This window comes from Parasteatoda tepidariorum, chromosome 1 (genome assembly GCF_043381705.1).
Source record: "Parasteatoda tepidariorum isolate YZ-2023 chromosome 1, CAS_Ptep_4.0, whole genome shotgun sequence".
Lineage (NCBI taxonomy): Eukaryota > Metazoa > Arthropoda > Arachnida > Araneae > Theridiidae > Parasteatoda > Parasteatoda tepidariorum.
The window spans coordinates 64,876,409-64,883,954 of record NC_092204.1 but is presented as its reverse complement, the minus strand read 5'-3'; the positions used below and the strand labels follow the sequence as shown (position 1 = coordinate 64,883,954).

Sequence of the window (7,546 nt, the reverse complement as noted above, 5' to 3'; positions counted from 1 at the left end):
CTACTATGTTGCTACGATATTTTGTTTTAATTCGGCTTGGGGGGCTAAATAACCTTGCAATAGATGCTGAACTATTCGGAATCACTAATTAAATTTGTAGCATTGTGCACACACTTTCCTATCCTCTACATCTGCCAGCATAGGTTCTTCACTTATTTCTGTTATGGAATAGTGAAGTTCGTTGAAGTTATTTCCATGTTCATACTCTTTGTCAGGTCTTCCAGATTAGTTTTCACAGACTTAAACTTTTACAAATTGCTCTAAATTGTCGATGAGGGAGTTTGGTAATTCATTAACAGCGAAAACTAGAGATAACTTTAAACAACTTATTATAAAGAACTCACTTTTTTTCTCAACACTTGTCATAGCTGTTTTCATGTCTTATTCAAAATGGCGGAAGACTAAATTTTTTCCAAAATTCGAGAGATTCGTGCATTTTGAAATTGATAAATTCAGTGCGCGAACTTCTCGCGTTTATCATTTTTTAATGCGAGAAAAGAAAAAAACATGCGAGATTCTCGCGCTGTAGTGAAAACACTGATACAAACCACATTTTATTTTTTAAATTTAAACAAATTTATTTTGTATATGATAAAAACATTTTCGTGACCACCATTTGAAATTTTGAGCTAATCCATACAAATTGGGTACATGTGTGTTTTAACAACATGTAAATTGGTATTTTCTGGTCAGAACATTAGCTCATACTACAATTAAAGTTTTATTTCTAATTTTTGAAAATTGATTTGAATTTGACGAAACGAAATGCACGAGTGTCTAACTGTACCGAATTTCAGAGAATTATAAATGAAGTTATACACGAAATCTAAAAAACGCGCATGGGCGTATCATGTACTTACTTTTTGAAGGGAACGTAACTAAAATGCACAGTTAATTATTTCTCAAAACTTCATACATGGAAAAAAATAAATGTGAAAAATATTTTGTCAATTTCGTAAATGCATGCAAAGTAATTCATTGTTTTATAGGTTTTTAACTGGACAGTTGGAGAGAGAAAATCTGAAAAAGAATAAAAAACTTTTCCAGTAGAATTCATAGGAAGTATGTGACAAATTAACTTGGCGAAATCTTAGAATTATAGATTATATCCTCTTTTTTTCCCTTTAAAATTAATCAGAACTATTCAAAGTACAGTAGAAACTCGATTGATCGTTTCTCAAGTGACCCTTCATTACGAACGATCTAAACTTAAAATATCGAACAATGACATAAAAATTTATGAAAGATAATAAAGTAATGGATTTGAAAATAAATAATTTAATAATTAGTACAAAAATTTTGACGATGCAAAAAAAAAAATGCAGAGAACATATTTATACTTTGCTGCTCGTTTCCTGTAAGTTCGTATGAATACAGAGAATTTTTTCTAGACTTCGAGACCTGCTTGTGTATGAGTTCATTGTTTCCATCGGTATCACACATCACTTCTTCAGCTTCTGTAACCAGTCTTCTCACAAATTTCAACATTTTTATCAACTGATGCATAAACATCAAATATGTTTGAGACGCTTTCCCCTTACTGTCAGAAATTCTAATTTTCTTGATCATTAGCATCAGGAGCTACTATTTTTGGAAAATGTCAATAAAATTTTAGAACGATAGAGTCGGGAATCTGCTATTTTCAAAAACAATCCAAACGGCTATAACTAACATAGCATTTGTGACTGAATCGTTAAAACAAAATGGTATAAGACCTACGGGAGAACGAGGGATGCGGGAATGATGGATCGCGGTTCACTATATCTATAAAAGGGAAAATTTGTGATAATATTAATTTATTCTTTAAAGTAAATAACTTTTAAAACCTTTAATGGGTATACTTGGTACTTTTATCAAATCATTATTTGCTAAATAAACATTAATTTATTTATAATACATTTTTATTAAAACATAGATAACTTGTTCAAATTCAACAGTTGCGATCTTAGCAAATATTTTAAAAGTTATAGTATTAATGTCAATTCCCCAAACTGGAAAAGTTGCGGGAATCTTTTGGGGTACAGAGCTATCATCCCTCGGCCATTCCTCCCTGATTCTAAACCCATAAATAAGCATCGCACACACAAGCACTCGATTAACCCCCTCTTCAGTTCAATATAGACTGCGGCAGAAAAATTTCACGCTTGTGCGTCAGAATAGCGAGATAAAGCCAAACATAGATGGAAGGATATTTTATGGGAAATGGTTCTTTTCCATTGTTAAGATCATGATGGCCGCTTTCTTATGAATGTCGTGAAAAATAGTAGTCTTTAATGATTTCTAGTTAGAAAAATTGCAACTAAGAATGTGCGAAGAAAAAAAAAAGGTGGCGATAAAACAAGTACTAATCAAAATATCTGTATATTCGAAAAATTCTTTAAGTTATTTTTTTTTTTTATAATTTAGAACTGCAATGTATAAATTATCCTGGCAGTTAGAAATTTTCTTCATACATTTCTAATATGATTAATTATCAACCTTGTTCCAATTTATTCTTAATATAAAAAATAATTTTCTTTTAATGCAACTATTTATTTTTTATGAAATTTAAAATTATAATGTTATTTTATAATAAAATATTCTACAACGATTGTGTTTACTTATTAATTGTAATGATTTCTTTTTTCTACATAATTCTGTACACTGATAATGCTTTTAAAACACAGTATTTTACTTTGAAATCCAAACAAAGTCAAATTCTAAAATATCGAATAGTTTAAGAAAAAATAAGTAGATTATCAAGTAGTTTCGATCGAATCGAGTAGTTCAAAAAATTAAGTAAAATTAAAAATCCAGTAAATTAATTTCATTCACAAGGATTTGATTTAACTTATATTTTTGAAAAGATAAATTATTAACTATGTTTTATCTTAGTTTAATTTTCAGTTAAAGTATATAAACTAGATGCAATTCGTCTCACATTTTTAAGAAATCAACAAGCTATACCTTTTAATAAAAATCAAATGAAACTTTTTTAACTTAATAAATGAGAATGGCCCTCCGTAATTTCGGTTACGGGAACTGCTTACTAAGTGATTCACATAGTAGGAGTTATTCAGATAATACGAGTTTAACAATTAATAATTCTCAAACTAATTATCAAAAGTTTTTTTTTTTAAATTTCATCGCATTCCTTACATTTTTCTAAATACCTACGTAATTTTTGTTTCTGCGCAACAAAACAAAATGCAACGTGAAAAAAAATTATTATTAACTTCATAAATAGACCAATCTTTTTTAGTAGAAAAATCAGGGATATCAGGATAATTAAAATGTGGGATGCATTTTATGATACGTATAATGTATACATACAGAGCCGTAGCGAGCCTAACTCGCGCCCGGTGCACAATACCTTTTTAGTGCCCCCTCCTTCGAAAACCATATAATATTATATTTAAAATATACTCGCAAATTAATAAATAAAGTTAAATAAATAAAGTCATAGGCTCAAGCTAGGCCTTAAATTTGAGACAAAAAATGTAGTTGAGAAAACAAGACTAGATTTTGGAATTTATATGATCATCTAGAATTAGTTCAAAAGATACCTATTATTTATTTTATATATTTATAAAGAAATATTCTAAAAATTCACAGATTTAAAGCAATAAAAAAGTAAATATTCATTATCTCTAAGGAGATACATATATTTAATAATAATATGATTATAATATATTAATAAAAGCAATTACTATGTATAAATTTTCCCTGCTTTTGATGAAGCAAATTTATCGATAATATCATCAAATTTGATCATTTCAAAATTTTCTCTTTTCACACTTAAAAATGCTAGGTCACTTAGGCGATCTTGTCCCATCGTTAATCGTAGATATTTCAAAATAAATTTTAATTTGCTGAATGAACGTTCGCAGCTAACAATTGATACTGAGTTAGTTAGGAGTATGTATTTGAAGTGCCACTCTCAGGTAGGTTTGGAAAAACGTCTTCTCCATACGAGATTATATAAGTAAGAAATTCTAATGGAGTATTAGGTTCAATTTCTTTTCTACTGCGGAGTAACATGTTGCATTTTGCAGTCACATATTTCGATAAAGAGTTCTATTCAATTGAAATCTGTACAATAAAATTCACCCAAATTTTTTTCAAGGTCGTTATCAACATTATCCTTGTTTAATTCAACATTATCCTTGTTTAATAAATTTTCAACGTCTAGTAGAAATCCAAATTTAAATTAAGGTCACTTAATCGTGTACATATTTCTTGTAGGAGACAATCGAGAACGCTTTTCATAAGGCGAGAAATTTCACTTTCTGCGGAAAGACCAACATCTCTAGACAATTCTCCAGGCATTTTGCGTTATGAAACTAAAAGTTAGTATATTTTGCAGCAGAATTGTAGCTTCACTTCTGGTGTCACTTGTAGTGGTAATGTCCTCTGCTAATTTTTCTAATAATTCTACTATATTCTCTAGCTAATCGACGATAACGCTAACCGCTTGTATTCTGGCGCTCCATCGTGTTTCAGATTCACGTTTGACAGTTTTTGTTAAAGCATTTTTTAATAATTCCCATCGTAACGTGGAACGTGAGAAAAAAAATATATATGTTTTTAATTATTCCAAAACATGTCACAACGATTGGATATTGTTCAGCTGCAGTAAATCCTACGAAATTCAATGAATGTTTATCACAATTTACAAATAATTCTCATTCTTTTATTTACTCATTTCATCTTTTTATTTGCGAAATAACATTTATTATATTACACTGGCACTAAATTTAAAATATATTTTCCAGAAATCAATTATAATAAAAATAAAAATTATCCAGCAATTTTTTGTTTTATGGACCATTTGGCGCCCCTTTGTGAGTAGCGCCCGGGGCATGATGCCCCCCGTCACTACGCCACTGTATACATATAATTCGTTTTTGATTAAAACAATATTTGAACGGTCTTCGGAAAGAGTACACTACAAATAAATTTGAATTTAAGAAATTTTTTTATATTTAATAAACTTGCAATATCATTAATTTGAAAATCATATAAGAAGGTACGACATAGATCATAGTTTTAAATCTTTTTTGTCTCATCACCCACTTTGCAAGATAAAATTTTTTCAACACCCCTTCAAAAAAAAAAAAAAAATAAAAAAAAAAAAAAANAAAAAAAAAAAAAAAATAATAGTTTTCGATACGCTGCACTTTTCTACATGTGAGGACAAGCTTGATACCATCTTTTGATCCTCGTGGGTCACAAAGTAGAAACAAAAGTAGAGATACTACGTTCCAGAATTTTTTTTTTGCCAAACTTTGAATTATGGAAAGTTATCTCCTCCATTTTATTACAATATTGACTACACGCGGTTGCTAAAAATAACTATATTGACTACACGTAAATTAGTTGTACAATATTGAATACACGTGGCGGCATAAATTTTAAGGGTTGCTAAAGAGAACTATTTAGAAATCTGTTTCATTCCCCAAAAGTTTGGCAATAGACATAAGTTAAAATTCAGAGGTCTGCACATCAAAAATATATTCTTAACAATATATTTCTTCCTTGGATACGTTGATAGATCATATCTGTTGTTATGACCTCTACCCCACCAGCAGGGTGGAATTTCCATGTGAGGACAAGCTTGATATCATCTTTTGATTGATACTCAAGGATCACTATAAATTTATAAAATCTGCGGATCAACTGCCGAATTTCACAATTAAATAGAGAGGGTTTTTAAATGAGAGGAAAAGTTTTATAATTGAAAAAACGTGTTTTTAAATATCTCTCTCCAAATCGAAATTGTCATTATTCAACGATTTTTAAAAATTGTACAGTTTAAAAAGTTATTCAAGGTAACAAGTTTTCAGATGATCACACGGATTAGACACACATGGAGAAATACAAATGAATGCTTGGTGATTCTCACAAAGCATTGATTTATAAAACCTCAAAGACAACTGCCAATTTTTTTTTTTGAGAAGAAAAGTTTTACAATTGAAAAAACAAATCACCAAGCATTAATTTACAAAACCTCAGGGACAATTGCCATTTTTTTTTCTTGAAAAGTTCCACAGTTGAAAGAGTGAGTATTTTAAGCGTCTTCCTCCAAAACAAAATTTTCACTATTCAGGGATTTTTAAAAATTGTACAATTTAAAAAGGCATTCAAGATGACAAGTTTTCAAATGAAAACACAGATTTATAATACCTCAAGGACAACTGCTGCATTTTTTAAAATTTTATTTAGAGGAAAAGTTCTACAATTGAAAGAGTGGATTTTTAAATGTCTCCCTCCAAAACAAAATTGTCATTATTCAGTGACTTTTAAAAATTGTACACTATAGAAAGTTATTCAAGGTGACAAATTTTCAGATGTACACTCTGTAGGGGGTCAGGAGGTGGGATAAAGCGGCATTTTTTCAAGTAGACTCTCTAAAATCAAACTATTAAATTTATTTTACTGAAAATTTTGATGTATTTTAGATACATTGGATTCATATAGATTGAATGAAGCATAACTTATTAATTCTTCTTCTACCCCACCTGCAGGGTGGAATTAACATGTGAGGACAAGCTCGGTACCATCTTTTGATCCTCATGGGTCACAAAGTAGAAACAAAAGTAGAGATATTACGCCCTAGATTTTTTTTTTTACCAAACTTTGAACTATGGAAAGTTATCTCCTCCATTTTATTACAATATTGAATACACATGGTGGCATAAATTTTAAGGATTGCTAAAGAGAACGATAATTAGAAACATGTTTCATTCCCCAAATGTTTGGCAATAGACATAAGTTAAAATTCAGAGGTCTGCACATCAAAAATATATTCTTAACAATACATTTCTTCCTTGGAAACGTTGATTGATCATATCTGTTGTTATGACCTCTACCCCACCAACAGGGTGGAATTTCCATGTGAGGGCAAGCTTGATATCATCTTTTGATACTCAAGGATTCAGGGATGAGATTAGCCAAAAGGCAAAAAAGCTGAATTTCCACGATCATAAATTTTACGCAAGCACAATCTTTTAATAATAAATTGCAGACAGTTTAAGGTAATAAATAATGTGTTGACTTACAATTGTGTACTAATCTATTATTATATAAATGATTACATCGCCACTTAACATTTTGTGAAAATGAAAATTACCAATTGAAAAAATAAAACTGGAAATTATATTTTTCCTCAGTTCACATAAGAGACAATTATTACTTGAAAAACTATCTGGTTTTGCAAATTAAAACTACCGAGAATATACATTAATATTTAATTTTTTTAAATAAATATTGTTATGTGATTTATAGCAAATATATCAGTAATATTAAATTTTAAATTATATTGGAAAAAAAACTTTAACAATGGACGGAATCATTATGTTCATATTATAATAACAGTGAAGTAGAAATATATAGTAACTCTTTAACATACAAAAATTGCTATTTCAGTTTAAAAAATTACATGGCAATCAGCAACTGTTTAGATAATTGTTTTTTATTTGATAAGAACTTTGCCTTTTATAGCGTAAATAACAGCAACTATAAATAAAATTTTGATGATGAGTTAATTAACTCTTTTTCCAAAAAA

At 29.3% G+C, this 7,546-nt stretch overlaps 1 protein-coding gene across 6 annotated transcripts in view; it reads right to left on the bottom strand.

Moving 5' to 3' along the window:
• LOC107441762 (DCN1-like protein SCCRO4) overlaps positions 1-7,546 on the bottom strand; it is a 37,760-nt gene that overhangs the window by 15,023 nt on the left and 15,191 nt on the right. The window lies entirely within an intron of this gene.